We start from the raw sequence: 17394 nt of genomic DNA, 5'->3' as shown, positions 1-17394 counted from the left end.
CCTTGCCTGCAAAATCCAGCGGGTGCCGAGCGCTGCGGGCTGTGGGAGCAGGATGGCTGCTGGCACACGGGTCCTGGGCACCTGTCTGGGTTCAAACCAGGCACCAACCTCCGGCCCCGCCTCGCCCGGCGTTCCAGGCAATCATTTACCAGCAGCCCAGCATGCGGCACACCGCTGCCAAAAAGCTGGGAGAGAGGCAGCCAGCTTTGCTCCCTGTGTAAGAGAAACGCGCCTAAAAGCAGCCAAGGCATATTCCTCACCACATTCTCCAGCCTCCCAAAAACCACTGAACTTTATTGTTTCCTTAGATCCTTGCAAGTAACCTTGCTGTAACCTCCAGGGGTTTTGGGAGTCAGCTCCAGCTCACTGCCAGATACAGGATTTTATCTGTCCCCTTAGAGGGGGGTGTTAAATAGGGCTGGGGACTGCTCCCTCCTCTGCCTTCTGGGGAGGGTCAGCTCACACCCAAAACCAGCCTGGCTGCCCCTCTTCTCCCAGATCCCTGTGCTTACAAGGGAGATGACAGGATGAAGGCTCATCCTTATCTGAGGGAACCTGCAATGCTCCTTGAACCCCTCAGTTCCTGCACAGGAGGGACATCATAAGGGCTGCACTCAGCATCTTATCCCTAATACTACACCATAGCAGCATCTCCCTAGTTCAAAAAAACCCACCATAAAACCCATCAGGCAATAAACATAAAACCTTCACCTTGTCCCAGCATCACCTTTGCTGTAACCCACCTAGTTCTTTACCTTCACTCAAAAAACCAGCAGCTGGGGGAGACTCTCATTGTTCCACTTGCAAAAGGACCCTCCTCGAATTTTTCTGCTGACCTCCTGTGTTAACAGTGGGTGTGCCTTCATTACACCACCAGGTAGGAGACATAATGGGCTTCTTTTTGGGCAAGAATTACTTTTCTTGGGGAAGAGCAGCTTCTCAGCAGAAGGCGGGTTTCCAGCTGCCTCTGTTTGTATTTGCCCTAGGAGGTTGCTTTGATCATGAACCAGAAGTGCAGGCAGCTGCCAGGCCCTGCCCCTGCCCCAAAACAGCACCAGGGAAGCCAGCAGGTGGCTGTGGGTGCCAGGACACATGACAGCTGCTCACAAAGGCCACTCATTTTATTCTTATCCCCTCCCCACTATGGATTTCTAAATAATTTTTATTGGAAACAGAATAATAAAATTACTAATTTTCTGTTCCCTTTCTGCATGTGATGGGTCCTAAAATTGTGAGTAGGGGTGATTCATATCATGACTTCAACAGATTTCCTAACTGAAAGTCAGAATTTCAAATGCTGACACTAAAAAAATTTATATTTTTTTAAATTAAAAATCTCAAATCTTGCAGCTTCCTTTTGATTCCTGGTGCTGCTGTCTCCTAGCCTCCCTGAAACTGTCAGGCTAAAGGGAGAGGAGATGAAGGAGTATTTCTGCACATGCAGGAGAATGCACATTTTGCTCCTGCAAACTGCCATCCTGATGGCTGCTGGGATTCACACAGTTTGGTGACCTCCCCTGGACCTGAAATAATACACATCCAGCCAAGAAGATTGGCCAGTCATCATCCTTACAGAAGTGAGGACCCCTCTTGATTTGCAGGGCCACCTGCCATGTCCCCTACGGGGTCTCTCAGAAGCTGAGACAGCACCTTCCAGCCAAGGACTGCAAGCACTTTGCAAGAGCTTTTCTACTACATTTTGCCACACACAAAATAATAAAAAACCCCATCTGTTTCAGAAAAAACACACCTATTTTGCACCCAACAGCAAGGTCTGCTGCAACCCAAATCCCAAAGCACCCCAAAAACCTCTACCACAGCTCCTAAAAAGGACCATCTGGGACCAGCATAAAGGTTTTGAGATGGGCAACCCACCAGCACTAAGGTTTTACCCATTTTTGCAGGTTCACTCACCTCCCTCACTATGTCCACCCCCTGCCAGGAAGCTGGGTACAGGGCCAGGTAGCAGGAGAGCAGCACCACAGGGAGGGCTTCCAAGAAAGCCTAATTAAAAGTGAAAGGAATCCAGAAGCCCAGCCTTTCATGTCAAGATTTGGGCTGGGGGTAGGGTCCCAAAGGGTCACAGTTAATAAAGCTGCATTTAAACTTGAGAGCAGGCTGTGATGAGCCATCCTTGAGACACCAAGGTGTCCACGGGGACCGGCAGCTTTGCTAGTCAGGAAACTGCTGGAGTACTCTTAGTTGTTTTATTTCTACTTTGAACCTGACCCTCTGGCTCCTCTCCCACCCAGTGCCAGGGGGATGTTCATCCTAGCCCTGTGCAGACACACCAATAAAAAAACCCAACTCAATACATGAGTAAGCAGCAAGTGGGGAGGGGAGGGGAGGGGTGGCCCTGTGCTGCCATCCTCCATGCCGGGGCGCTGGCAGGCTGGCTGTGACTCACTGCCCGGGATCAACTGCTGCCGTGACGCATCCAGCAGCTATTCAGTACTTCCTCAAGTCTCTCCCTGCTCAGCCCCTGGGAACCAAAGGGGAAAGACGGTACTTGCCCACCTGCTGAAACCTCTGGTGGGGCAAAAGCCTCCCTGTTAATCCAACACAGAGAATCCTCCCTGGTGACCTAACACAGAGAATATCCATAAATAAGTGAAGCCTCCTGCAGCAGTTTGGAGGGGATGGGACATGGTCCACGTTTCCCTCCAGACCATGACCTGTGTCCTCCTGGCTTGGGACCCTCTTTTGGAGCGGCATCACCTGCTCTTGGCTGAGCTGTTTCAGGGACTGAGCAGCTCTGCTGGGCTTTCCATCCCATGTCTGTCCCAGGACAGAAGGTGATGCTGTGGCCAGGTAAGGGTTGACACCACTGGCAGATCCAGCACTGAGCACAGATCAGCTATGGCAAGGTTTGATGCCGTGGCTCTTTCCAGGCTGGCAGCTCCCATGCTGAGCAGAGATGACCATCCACATCTCTGAACGAGTTGCCTGTGCAGCAGAGTCTGGCAACCCCTCAGGGTCACTGCCACCGCAGCTGGGAGCACCAGGCAAAGTCCCTGCCCCGAGCCACTCGGTGAATTTCCACCATTCCAGCTTGTCCTGAGGATGCTGGCCCCAGGATCCTGAAGGATCCAAACGTCCCCTGGCCTGCTGTACAGCAGCCAAGAGAGTCACCTAGCAAAGATGTCAGTGTCCTGTCTTTCAGCACAGTTGCCATCAGGGTGATGGCAGGACACTCACACAGAGCTCCAAACCAGAGCAGCAAATGGGTTACTTCATCCTGGCATGAAGAGTTGGCAGGGGTTAAACAAGCTCACAAGGTGACAAACGAGTCCTACCAGAGTGGTCACAGCCCAGAGAAGCAGCTCTTCACCCTTCTGCTGTCACAGGGAGGGTGTGCAAGCGCTACTCACCCCCCAGGCCTCAGGAAGCCACCAGCCCTTACGCAAGGCAGCCACAAGCACCCAGGAGCAAGGAAGCAGCAGGCATGGGGCTCTAATTCACACCCAAGCAGCTTATTTAGGGGTGGCCATAATAGGCCCATATCCTCAGTTCACCTATCATCTCCTATCCAGCTCCCTACTCTGACAGGCTGTGCCTGACAGAAAGTCCTAAAAGTCAGCAAATTTTTAAAATCAGTAATTTAACCTGAAGGTGCACTTTCACCAGAGCTGTGTGGATGGATCCAAGCCCAAACATCCCCCAGAGTGTGCTGCCTTTCAATAGCAAGCAGTTTCTGCTGGGGGCACCCTACAATGCATAATGCACACTTGGCATCAGCAAAACTTACATCCATGTTTCAAAGGCTTTTTGCATTAAAGGAGATTAAAGGAAAACGATGTCTTGTGGCATTTGCATGCTTGAGAGCTAAAGCATGACTTGAGCCAGAAGTCATAGACCACCACCAAAATCCCCTCACAGCCCAAGGGTGACATGTTCCACACGAGGATCTTGCAATATTGCAGGAACTGCCCAAAGAGAGATTTCTGGAGAGCCATAAGCACCACACCAGCAACCCCCATTAAGAGAAAAACAGAGGCTTAGAGATTTTCTGCTCCACTTCCTCCCAAAAATTACAGACCCACGCTAACATGCCTGGGGAGGCTGGTCAATGTTGAGCAAGGCAGGAAGAGTCAGGGACAAATCCTGCCCAGGGCTGTGACACAGGATGGGGACGGTCCTTGGGGTGATAGCCTCCGGCAGGGATTTAGGGGAGGGAGGCTCACATCATGACTGATGTCAGACACTCCATCCTACCCCCACCTGTTGGGATTTTTTTCTCACCATTTTTTAACCCAAGCTTTTGGGTCTGCTGCAGCATCAGACCCACACGGAAACTTCAGAAACAGCACTGTGAAGAAGCTGGGAAACATTTCCCCCCTTCTAGACAAGTTAAGATTACGATTTGTGGCCATGGCAGGTCAGCATTGAGAGTCATATGAAACATCAGGAATCACAGGCAGTGACATTTTAGGGATGATTACTAGTCAGTCCACCCCACAGATGAGCCAGCAACCAAAAGCTCATTATAAATTAAAAGCAGCAAAAACACCTCTCCACCTACTGCACACACTCACATTACAGCGTTTCAGCCTGGAAGCGGAAGGATCATCTTTCGCACCTTCACGCATCGTGTTTCTCCCTTGCAGCACTAATGGTTACTGTCCATGGGGGGAGGAGAGCTGGCAGGGCTGGCTGGGAAAGTCTGCCCTAAACACAAAGGTTTGCAAGGAAACCATTAGCAGCACCTGCTATTCCTGTAATCATCACTGTCACCCCCAGTCCCACATGCAAAGAGTGACTTCATGAAAGCAGCTGGAAGTAAATCCAGTTTTTTTATCAAGGGGGAGAAGCAAAATTAGCAACAGTGTGTAGATCAGAGGGGAAAGGGAAAAGGCTTTTGCACTGCCATGCTCTTATTTTCTTGTGCAATGGAGTGGACCCTGATGCCATGCCCAGGATGGACCTAGCTGCCCTCAGTACAGGAGCAGGACTAGGCCTAGGTATCTTGGGGCTCTAGGCTGATCTAGATTAGGTTCATGGTCTTTAGGGGGTGACTCACAATCCAGCTCTTAAAAGGCAGGCTCTGAGGGGTATTTGCCAGAACATCCACACAAATACAACCATGGTACTCATATGCCAGCAGGTCTAGAATCTCTGCTGTGTACAATTTCCTCAGCAGTCATCAGTGAAAGCACGATGCAATTTGTGCACATTCCCCTGTTATTACACACAGCCCATTCCCCAAGTCAGAACACAGCTTCTATCTCTCACCACGCAGAACACAGGAGGAATCTTGACAGGGAAGAGCCTGCTCAAGCCTTGGAAATATTCCTCCCCAGCCAAAGATGAGAAACAGAATTTCCATTCCCTCTGCCTTCAAGGGTGACACCAAAACAGAGAAAACCCAACCACTGAGGTGTCTCTCCCAATGCTTCCAGCAGAGCCAGAAATGACCCTCAAAGCACAGCTTCCTTGAGATGCTCGCCCAGTCCAGCCCAGAGGATGAGATGCACCTTGGCTACCTACAATGCAAGTGTCAAACTAATAAAGAGTTTCATCTCCATAGGATTACAGGAAAATTCAGGCTCTGCAGCTCTCTTGCAAGTAGGACCACAAGATAGAAAAAAGCCAAATGACCTACAAATATTGTCCCTCCAACCTGCCTTCCAGTCTCCTTCAGAAAAGCTGGCGTCAGCCACCAGCAATCCTCTTTCCACTCCAATTCTCCTCCTACAGGAGAGGTAATTAACAAATTAGCAAATGCACAACCAGGGATACACCTTCCAGATTTTATTCTCCAGAACAACTTCCAGTTTCCTATCCTGCTTCAGAAAGCAGCCACACATCAAGGACACACTGCTGAGTCTCCAGAGGACAGGATGCACTGATGAATATGCAGGTGCATGCTGTCATGGATATTTATTTATAACCTTGTAGGATTAAAAAGGATTTTAATGACCATTTGCAGAGAGCTAAATAGGCTCCTTTCTCTCGCATACACAAAGACAAACAAACAAGAGACTCAGAATGAATCCTGGCTGAAACCTTTGATAAGACCCTTGGGTATGTTTAAAGTCTCTGCTTTCACACTACCTGGCACAGAACTAATTAGATGGAGGTGCTATCAATCCCTGCCTGAACCCACCCAAAGATAATAAGCTCTTTAAAGCAGTAAAATCACGGCATATCTCCGGAAAGACAACTCTGGGACATCCATGCAGCTGTACAAATCAGAGTCCTTCAACAAGTGATGGAAATCATGGTTGTGTGACAACTGTAATTCCCAAAACTGCCTTTCTGGACCTTTGACTGAAGAGACTTTAATGCCAGCAAAGGGCTCCATCTGCCACTCCATTCATAGGTCCAGCACTCAGGGATACCTGAAGGATCAAAATGGGATGGGATGGAAGTTCCAGGGACTGTGCCAGAGCTCCTGCCTGCAATATATATCAATAAAAATATATTGGTTTTTCTGAAGCATTTAAGTGCTTAATCCTCATGGAACTAATGCTCACATGGGGTTGCTTTGGGGAAATACATATTTGAACTTCCTATTCCATCTTCTTCATACTCCCAGCAGGTAATTAAAAAGCCAAATGAATTCAAAGAGGAAAATACCAAATCCAATCTCCCAGCCTAGGCAATCCTCAAACTGCATTAAGGCACTCCAAAAATACTTGAGAAGTAGTTTTGAGGGACAGCTAGTCCTCAGCATGCAGAATCTGAAAGATTCAGAGTGATGATTCTAGCCCCTGCACTCCTGCATCCGAGGAAGCTTCTCTTCCAGCGTGGGAGAGCAAATGTCCCTTTGCAGTATATCATGCTGAGTTTGTAAGATTTCTAAAAGACCAGAAAGAGCAATAGAAAAGGCCTTTAAAAAAAACCAACAAAATAGCAACCAACAGAAACCCTCAAACAACTACCAGAATAGCTTCTGCACAAACACCTATGCAGAAACAGCTTTTTTTCCCCCCACTCATGGTGGGCAGGTGGGAATACCTTGGACCAACTATGATGTGGTACAACCTTGTGCCCAGCCTGGGTTAGCCCTGGGAAAGCCTCACAGAGCCACTCCTTTTGGATGAGACCCTGAGGACTTGACAAATTGCCCTGAGAAAATCCCATCCCAGAGGAATCAGGGCAGGGAGAAGAGGAAGGAGAGATGACCTCAGAGCAAGCCTGGGAATCACCTAAATTTCTACATGCACAAACCATCAAGCAAAGACCTGGGTAGACTGGTCAAGAGCCCAAGGAGACCACGAGCTGCTTTCTGACAATTAAGCTGTCCCTCAGAGAAGAGTGTGTGTGGGTGAGTGTGCTTCTGTTGCAGGAACCAGCCAGGACCCATCACAACATGCAAAGAGGTCCACCCAGCATTCCCACCACAAGAATGTTTGGCTCCTAGCAGAAAGCAGTGCTGACACCTCCAAACATTGCCAGAACTTGGAAAAGAAAATAAAAATCAGCAAGTGAAAACAGCAACCACAAAGGCTCCAAAAAAACCCAACACAACCCACCTTTATTCTTAGCTAGAGATGCCTACAGTGTTTATCCAACCTGCTGCCTCAGGCAAGCATCCAGAGGCAGAGCCCAGCTCCCTGCTGCACACTCACATTTCCTGGGGAGAGCCGCATTTGCAGCAGGAATCATTAAACCAGCAAGAACCCTACAAGTGTTTTCCCTGTCAGACAGCTTCACAACATCATCTGGCTGCCAATGGTTTCCCCAGGCTGGCAGGAATAACAGGGAGCAAAGGGGAGGCTGCCGCTCACTGGGTTTCTCTGCCAACACAGCTACTCTCCTACAGGATGCTCTAGGTGCCTCCAAAGTCCCTGCTGTGCTCAGGAGCACAATGCTCAGTCTAACACCATGAAGGACATCTATGGGGTGCTCTGGATGCCAAAAGGCTGTTGAGAGCACTGTGATATTCCATTGTCAGTCCCCCAGTTATGCAGGAGGCACCTGGGGGGAGACACGGGAAAGCTGAGCATGTGGCACCGAAGATGAAGAGCTCCAGCAGGTTCTGTGTGCAGGTTCCCGTGTAGCAGGGCTAGGAAGCAGCAGCAAAAGAAGAAGCCTTCACGCTCAATTGTCCTGAAGTTTTCATCCATGTGTTTGGTTAAGAAGTGTTGCAGGTTATTTTTTTTACCCCCTTCCCCCCCTCCCCCTTTTTTTTAAGCAACAAGTTATTCTAGATGACTAGCCTGGGGCAGCTGGAAGCACCCCAACCCTCAAGAAAGTGCTGACTCCAGCCCACAAAAAGCCAGATAATCAGCCACTTTTAGAAGCTCCTGAACTTGGCATCTGAAAAATGGAAGGACATAAAAATGTTAGCGATCCTTTACAACAATAGGATTCTGTTAAAAACCTTCAGTGGAGCCACATTTATGCTTTAATTTGAATACACAGGTTTACAAGGGCATAGACAAGTTGAGACAGACAGAGCAACATCCTTTATAAAGAAGCTCTCGAAAGCAATGCATACACACAGAGCTGACACTTAAAGTGTCCCTCACACCTCTATTTAAACTTGGGCACAGAGCAGCCCATTGTCAAGCAGCACCTGGATTTCCACCTAGCTCACCACAGCACCCAACCCCACATGACTCCAGAAAATACTCTGCTCTGAAGCCTTGGCACACACATCATTGCCTCCCAGCCAGGGAGGATTAACCCTTTCTATGGATTTGGTCCCAAAGCATTTTTCCCCCCCCAGCACATGGAGAAACAACAGAACATGGGATTAGGTCAATTCCGAGCCACCACTGGAAGTTTTTCCTATAGAAGAAGACATGAACAAGACAGGACAGAGAGATGCTGAAAAACATGGAACAGATGAACCAGGGTGGAGTGTGCAGATGCACTCAAGCAATATTTCCCTGCACCATGTGGGAACAATGAATGCAACCCCAGGACACATCTCCACTATGGAGGTGGACAACACACACATTGCCAGAGCACACCAGCTCCCACCAACCTCATTAAACATCCAAAATTCTTCAGCACAGAAGCCCCTCTATTTCCCAGGTGCAGTAAATCCCTGTACCTCCACAATTGCACCACACTACCTTTTTTGGCCAAGTCATATTTCAAAGAGCAGGGAAGCCACGATGATTCAGACCAGGCTGCTGCTGCACCGCTTCGGCCACCTGCCACTGGAAGGTTTGGTCAAGCCTGGCGAGCTCCCCAGCACACCCACTGTGGCCTGCAGGTATCCAAAGCTACTGAACACCTGAGCATAGCCATAACCTACTTTTTTTAAGCATAAGGGAAAAAAGAATTTAGAATAAGTTAAACTTAGCTTTTAAGTTGTTTTATTAACTCAGGGTCAGATTATTGCTCGAGTTTGCCTCTTTAAGACCCCAGTAGAACTAATTCCCATGTCTCTCTCACACTCATTTTCAAAGAGTCTTCCATTTTAGAGCAACTGGCATCCCCTTGCTAGGAGATAGTGCAGGACCCCCACAGCCACAGAGCTCAGTGCTGTGAGTGCTAGGCATCCACAGGTGCTGCAAGCAGCACTCCCTGGCCTCACAACTTTCTACAACAGGGTGGAAAAGAGGCTTCAGGAATACGTATGCACTTGTGTGAGTTTCTGGATTTCCATGCCATTTCTGTCAAGAGGGCACGGGGAAGCCAGCACAGCTATGCTGAGAGGGAGGCCAGGCACCGTTCTCAGGCTCCCCCAGCAGATAACTGGGATGTGGGAGGATTCCTGGCATTCCAACGGCACCAGCAGAAGGTAAGAACATCCCCCCTTCCCCACAGCCCCTTCCTGAGAAGACACCACCGGCACTGCCTGATAAGGAAAACAAGCAGCGTTCAGAAAACGCTTCCCACTCCTACCCACTGCAGCACAGCATGTGCACACGGTTTGCTCTCCTCTCCCTAAGAAGAGCCGCAATTCCTGCCTCACGAGGAGTGCAGCTCCCTGCACGGCTGCCCCTCGAGCTGAGCTGACAGGTGTGTGCAGCATCGCTGCCCCATTCCGGCGGGAGCCAGCGCCCCGCCATTTGACAGCGGAGCTCCGGCATTCGTGCTGCCACACGCTGCGGGGCCCGGTGCCCGGCTGGCAAGTCCCGGCAGAGCACGGGGCCAGGGCCCTTTAGCACCGGCATCCCGGGGAGCTGGCCCCGGCGCACGGCCAGGAGCGGCCAAAGCTCCCGCCTCGCCTCTTTGCACCGTTTCTCACCCGTTTCCACCTGTTTCTGCCTAATTTCTCCCGAAATCAGCCATCCCGAGGGGAGCGCCACGGGTTGTGCCGGAGGGCAGCCACCCGGAGTGAGATGTGCACGGCTGTGATCCTTTCTCCTGTACAATACCCTTGAACCCACGTTTGGGTTTTCAACCTGCAATTACAAAGTGCTGTTGCAGGGCAGGGAAAAAGCCAGGAGAAGAGTTTGGCGTCCCGTCCTCCCCCCCCTCCTCCCCGCAGCAGGCCACAAGTGGAGTTACGAAACAACCTGCCAACCTGCCGGCAGAGTTCACAGAAGGCATCAGAAGTATGCAGCTGGAGCCTGGCTCTTATCGAGGAATTTAACCCCTCTCCTCGAGGAAACGGAGACGTCTCTGAAGGGAGAAAGGACGGGCGGTTTCGCGCCGCGGATGCGAGGGGAGGAGGCTCCTGGCACGGGCAGCTGAGACCCCCACGCCGCCTCGGCTTCTCCGCTGGGGGCTCTGGACAGCATTTGCCGCGCCGGCGGGGCCGCGATGCTGCTCCTCCCAGGGGAGCCTGGGCGCACTGTGCTGCTGGCCGGAGCTGCTGGCCATGCCGGTGCGGCTCCCGGTGCCTCGGGGAGGTGGGAGCCAAAGCCACCCGCTGCTCGACGGGGACGCGACCGGCGCTGCACCGGGCAGGTGGCAGCGGGGCTCGCCAGTGCCGAAAGCCGCTCCCAGTCACCCCAGCCCGGGCTCTGTTACGGGATCAGGGGTTACCGCCGCGCCCTGCCCCGAGCCAGCTCCTCGCCGCCCCTGCCCCACTTTGCAGCCCCGCGGGGCTGTCCCCCGCCCCGGTGGGCCCTGCCAGGCGGGCAAGGCGCCGGCTGCCTAGGGGACAGCTCTGTCCGCGGTGACCCGGGCCAGCGGCCCCGCCTCAGCCGCAGCCCCCTGCCCGGGGCCGCTCCCGGCGGTGCCGGCCCGGCTGCGGCAGGGCAGGGCCGCGCCCGGTGCTGCAAAGCAGCGGCAGCCACCGCCCGGGAGGCCCGGCCCGGCCCCGCAGCGCCCGTGCGCACTCACCTGCCGCCGGCCCGGCCACGGCAGCGCAGCTGCGGCTCAGGCTCCTCTCCTGGGCGGCGGCAGCAGCCGCCCCGCTCCCCTCCGCTCCGCAGCGCGGAGCCGCGCCGACCTCAGCCCCGCCCCAGCCGCGCCCCGCCCCGCCAGGTGAGCACCGCCCTCCGCAGGTGAGCTCCGCCCCGCGCCCCAAACCCCCCCGCGTCACCTCGGCTGTTTGAAAAAAAATGTCTGAAGTTTTCCTTTAAAAAAAAAAGTCTTAAATTCTCCTTTTGAAACCTCCCCCAACAACCTTAAATTCTTTATTTAAAAAGTCATGAATCGTCTCTAAAAAATAAATTAAATTTCTCCTTTTAAAATAAAGTCTTAAATTCTCCTGTTTGGAGAAATTAAATTCTACATAAATTCTACATTTCCCCCCTAAAGTCTTAAACGCTCCAATAAAATTAAAACTCTTTAAAATAAACTTTTTAAAAATATTGAATTATCCTTTTATTTAAAAGGTTACTAAACTGTCTTTAAAAATTCTGAAAACGTTACCATGTTTTTTAAAAGAAGACTTAAGATCTCCTTTCCTCAAAACAAACCAAGCAAAACCGTGCTGTACCTCTCTATCCCTGGCTCCTGGCTCTGTGGGGCTGTATGGGCAGGCTCATTCCTGGCTGGAAGCACTCAGCCTGTCCAACAGTGGGGCCCAGACCTCCACCTGCCCCGGCAGGTCCCTGAGTAGAGCAGAGAAAACAACCCCTTTTCGGGGAGGAAGAGCTTGGCCTGGTGCAGGAGGAGGGTGCAGCCCTCAAGCCCTGTGCCCTTCAGCCGGTGGGGGGCTTAGAACAACCTAAAACCACAGAGAGATGACGGCAGGGAGACAGGTTCAGCCGGTTTTGGAAGAAGCAGGTGTCTGCTGCCATGCTGGAGTCTTTGGAAACTTCTCACCTCCTCCCTCCGTCGGCTTTTCCCATCCTACCTCCCAAAAACCCACCTGAAAGCTCTACCCACCCTGCACACCAGTGCCCTTCCTTCATGGCCCCTCAAGCAATGGGGACAACTGTGATGGCATCAGCATCCCATCCTCGAGGTCTCTACTGGTGAAGGTGCTCCAGCAAGGCCGGTGCTACAGGCCAGTGCCAGACACACAGTTACCTTGTATTTCTTTATCCAGAAGGCCTTGTGAAATGTCCTACCACTCACCAGAAAGGATAACCCATCCATCAGACCCCAGATTCTGAGGTGACAGCTCCGAAACAGACCTAAGGTATGCAACGCCACCACAAAATTTTTGCTAATTTTTATCTTATAGTCAGAAGAATCCCCATCTCATGTGGGCCTTACGATACCCTTATCTAAGGTTTATGATATCCTTAACTACTATGTTCTCCACATTCAAGCTGCTGGTGATGGGAGGTGATGCAACATACAAGTACTTAGATGTCACTCAACAGCTTTAATTGGGTTTTTAAATGAAGTTTTCTGTTGTTCTGACATATTCTTCATAATTATGATCTTCTAAAATCAGATAATACATCTGGTACTCCGTAACATGGGCCATGCCCTGGAGACCTTACAGCACAGGAGGAACAAAGATCTATAAAAGAAACCAACAAAGGCTGTTCTCAGGAGATATATATCTTATTTATTAGGTTGGGTACTCTTCTGAGATCCCAATCGGACACAAGCCGAGCAGAGGTTCATTTGCCACTAGCAAGGATGGTTGTCTTTCTTTTGAGAAGAAGATTTTGAGTTTTAAATCTTTCTACCTTTATCAGGTAGTTAAAAGATTGGAAATCCCTTTTCACTTGTAAAGTTATTGCTGTGAAAAATAAATAGACCAGCTCTGACTCACACATCTGCATGATCCCTTGATTCCTCTCCCTATGAAGAGGTCTTCTCACCTTCCATCAACAGAGATGGATAAAAATGTCCAAGGTATAGTTTTACACTGGTGAGCTTTTCCAGGCTGGACCATCTTCTCCAGCCATAGCTCTGTCTCAGTCCACCTTCAGATTTATTCTTAAAGCTCCTGTGATGCTGAGGCCATGTTCAGGGCCTGAGCAGGAATAGTGACTGAGCTGATTTCTGGGTTTGTGCTCACCAGTTCCTTGCTGGGTTTTCTACAGGTGTATCTTAGAGTTATGAAAAGTCACGTGCTCTTTGTACACAGAGCAGCCAGGCTGCTTTAGGGAGGAGAGCAATGCTGTCTCAGCATCCTGAGAAGCTGAATCATAACCAAGCAGGTCCTTTGGTATCTCCGGCAGCAGATGAGATAGTAATCCTATCTGAGTTTCCCCAAAGAAGTTGATGCTGTCTCTCTGCTGTGCTCAGGAGAACAACAGGTTCTCACAGCTTTTTGCAGGTTCTGAGGCTTCTTCAGATACAGAATATGTTTGCACAAAATCCCCTCCTGAGTACAAACGTACTGTGGGTGAGCAGCAGGTCACCAGCTGTAGCCTCTCTTAGCAGAGCACATATTCTCTGGGACAGCCATCCAAGCCAGCTCAAGTCAAGCAGTATTTGTCCATGCTACAGTCCATGGTCAGTGTGGGGGATGAGGGGAAAATGGGCATTTAAGGCACCAGAATATGCAGAGCTGTTGTGTTTTGGCTTCTGGCACAATACCAAGATCCCCTGAGCTGTGAATGCGAGGGGAAAGTAGAGGAAAGTTTCTTTTTCAGGCCCATTTCTAAAAGGAAAGAGTGTGAAGCCAGATTTTCTGAGGTGCCCCACGTCCCCTGGTCTCCACAGGAGCAGGATCTGGTCAGCATCATGGCTGTCACACCTTCCTCCCTGCCTTCCTCTCCTTCTCCCCTTGCCATGGACTCCTTGAAGCCTTGAGAATGTGCCTCTAGCTCCTGCAAGCCTCAGGAAATTTGCCAGTCACTATCCTCTGCTGACACAGCTATGATAATTCATGTACCTCAGAGAAATTACCCAGTGTGTCCCTTGCTGAGCACACAAAAGGGCACATTTTCTCCAGAAGATGAGTTTCCATCTCAAGTAAACAAAATCACTCCCAAAATCCCAGCATTTCCAGGAAAGCCCCGACACCAGGAGAGAAAAGTGGTCAGTACCATATAGCATGTTGACTTTCTCTCCCAGCAGATATCCTCTACCTCAAAAGCTGTAATCCAAAGCTAGAAGTGAGGACCTCTCTCTCTCTCTCTCAACAATATGTATAAATAATACATATAATTACATCTATAAAAATATTTATGAATATATATATGCACAAGAGTACTGCTTCCTGTTGCTCAACATATATCTGTAGCAGTGTTATGAAGTGCGCATTGACCCTTTAGTACTCCTAGGGCTTTGGGAAAGTTTGGAGGGTATTGAGTTTTTCCAGGTTTCCTAGGAATATTTTGAACCCACCATGTGTTTTCTGGCAAGGGTTTTATTCTGTGACCATACACTGTTTTGGTGACAGACAGAACATGCTGCCGCAAGTATAACAAAAGGGCTTCTCTGGAAGAATTTTTTCCTCTGTTTCTAGGACAACAAGAGACATGAGAAAGAAAAGATGCTGCAGCATCACGGGAAAGCCAAATCGGGGTTGGCATCGCACAGCCCTGCAGCTGACTGCCAGGGTACTGCACCCCCTCATTTCCACCCTGCCTGGGCTGGGGCTTGCAGGAGGGAGAGACCTTGGTCTGGTGGGTAGATGAGCTGTTCTCCTTCAAGGGCAGATCTTCTGGCCTCTGAAACTTGATATATTTCCTGTCCTGCTTTATTCAAGGGAGTATTCATTCCGCTTCTGCAGCAAGCCTGGAGAAGTTGCTGAGCACTTGTCTCCTGTCGCTGTAATAGGAACGGGGATGCTCAACAGCAGCCTGCAGGACTGCAGTCTGAAACAGTAAAATTTTGGCTACACTGGTCATATGTCTTTGCATTGCCCTGGGTAGGCATACAGCTCTTTCCCAAAAGCACTGACAGCCTCTGCAAGGTCTGCACTTGCCTCTCTGCTTTCCACACCTCTGGCGGTGGGAGCCGCAAAGGGAGATGACCTGCAATGAGTCTCATGAAAGATGGTGCCCAGCACACTCACAGTACAAGATGAATATAAAACCCATGATAGAGTCAGAGCCAGAAATTCCAGATCCCTACATCCTCCAGAAGCTTGCATTGCCTGGTCTTTGGTAGAATGGCTCTTGCAAAAGGTCCAAACAAGCAAAATCTACCTTCAGAGTGGAAGTTAATAATATAAAATGAGGAGCAGGGCTCCTACATACCTCTTTTGCAATAAAAAAGTGATTTAGTTAGGTTGGAGCTCCTGCATTCCCATTCAGCAACCCTGGGGGAGAGCATGGCTGGATCATTACAACTTCATTGCCATTCCCCACTTCAAACAGTGAGCTGAGCTGTGTGACCCTGGCAGCAGGGGAAGAAGAAACAGCTGAAACAATGGTGAATGGAAGTGAGAGAGAGAAAATGGATGGGTGAAACAGAAAGGGGAAAAGGCAACAGTATCAGGAGAAGAAAAGATGCCCAGGGCACATCCAATAAGGTTTTGTTTCCCATCCAGGTGCTGGGCAGAAGACCTGCTTTTCGCCTAGGAAATAGCCTCATTAATTATGGCTGTTGAGTATGGGAATGCAACAGCTCTTTGCCATTCTGCTGCTCGGGTAGCCTGTGACCCAAGCCGTTCAGGTTTCCCAAGCATTTAGCAGTGTGGTCATGCTAATTTAGTTTGGTTTTTCAAAGGCTTGTGGGGAAAAGTCCTCTTCTTCCCAGAGGCATTGAAAGTTTTGACCTCCTGACCCTCCCTTTTACTAGGAGGTTCAAAAGCAGCATTGCAGCTGTTAAAGTTTTTCTTCATGCCTCAGTGATTCTCTGATGGGGGACCAAGCTGGTGTTTATCTAGGCTTGACCTCTCTTCTTTGAGCCTGGAGATGTCTCTTTCATTCAGTGCTACAGGCAGGGCAATGCTGGAAACCTCCCTGCCTTGCCATTCACTCCCTCCCTGTGTGCAAATGCAGCAGTACCCATTACTAATCCATCCCCCACCAGGAGCTGGGGATCCCGGCACTGATCCCATTTGTCCATCATGCTGCAGATTCATTTACATGTAATCCACCATGACTTGTCTATGAAACTCGACCCTCCTCCTGCTCTGATGCTGGAACCCATTTGGCTTCCATAAGTCAACTGTTGGTTTCAGGGAGAAAAATAATTCCCCTTCCTAACAGGCTACTCCTGGTCTTGCACGGACCTTTGGTGTCTCACCATCTCCTCCACTGCCAAGGCTCATTATTTGCAGGGGACATCCTCCCCTTAATTTACATCTTTGTCACACACCACATCCAGGGTGACAGGCTCCTTCTTCCTCAAGGGCCGAGATCCATCAAAGCACTTGAGCGCAGGTTTAACGTCAAGCATTTTGTTTCAGGATGTCACTCACATCTCACATCCCTTAGCTGAGACGTTGGAGAGAGATTGCCTGATTTGTTGCTGTTGCATCCCGGATATTTACTCACAGCAGCCCGGTTTTCAAACCAGGACAGGGGTGGTGCCTTCTGCTTTAGCGTAGGCGCCACCAGCTCATCTCAGTGCTGAAGCATTAGGTTAGGATGCAAAGTGAGGTGTAAGAAGGCAGGAGGGGAAACATCTCTGAACTGCTAGTCCCTAGAATTGTGGGATTTACCACACTCACACCGACAGATCAGGGTCATTAACGTAGTCATTAAAAAAAGGGAGAGTCCTACTTGTGAATAATGGCAGGTGCTTCACATGCTGGCAGGTGCCTGGTCCCTGTGGTGGAGGCTCGAAGGTGATGAGATGATGAGATAGTGATGAGTGCCAGACATCCACAGGCAGGAGCAACATTCACCTTTTTACGCCTCTCCTGCCATCTGAATATGGTGGTAAACACGGAAACGTGCCTGGATGAAGGACTGGATTACCCTGGATCATGCCTCCACTGCCCACATTGCAGAGCACTCTGCAGAAAGGTGCCTGTAGCCAAAGCTGGGATAGGACCTGCTCTCTGGGCTTCTGCACCCCTGCTCAGTTATTATCTCTTTAGGTGAGCTCAGCTTCCCAAGCTGCAAAATTGGGATAATGTTTACTTTGTTTCCAGGGGTGTGGATGAATAATTAATTAATGTTTATGAAATGCTTTCAGATCCCCGAACAAGAGGGGTGAGATAAGCAGCAAGGGTTTGTGAGGAAGGTGGAAAGCATTATGATGAATTATTGCGATTCAAAGGTA

The 17394-nt window shown here is 50.1% G+C and overlaps 1 protein-coding gene across 7 annotated transcripts in view; it reads right to left on the bottom strand.

The window, feature by feature from the left end:
* Positions 1–17394, bottom strand: part of RASSF7 (Ras association domain family member 7) — a 34472-nt gene that overhangs the window by 6766 nt on the left and 10312 nt on the right. For 2 of the 7 annotated variants that reach the window (XM_085062750.1, XM_085062758.1), the window contains exon 1: positions 11197–11311. The exons of 1 other annotated variant lie outside the window; for it this stretch is intronic. The gene's annotated coding sequence lies outside the window, so the exon portion shown is untranslated. Of the gene's footprint in view, position 1; positions 2449–10153; positions 10311–11196; positions 11328–17394 lie in introns of those variants that run through there. 4 more of the 7 variants (XM_085062754.1, XM_085062751.1, XM_085062753.1 and 1 more) reach the window with 4 other exon arrangements.

This window comes from Lichenostomus cassidix, chromosome 5 (genome assembly GCF_008360975.1).
Source record: "Lichenostomus cassidix isolate B80296 chromosome 5, HeHo_3.0, whole genome shotgun sequence".
Lineage (NCBI taxonomy): Eukaryota > Metazoa > Chordata > Aves > Passeriformes > Meliphagidae > Lichenostomus > Lichenostomus cassidix.
The sequence above is the reverse complement of the archived record's forward strand: the minus strand, read 5'-3'. Positions and strand labels throughout refer to the sequence as shown.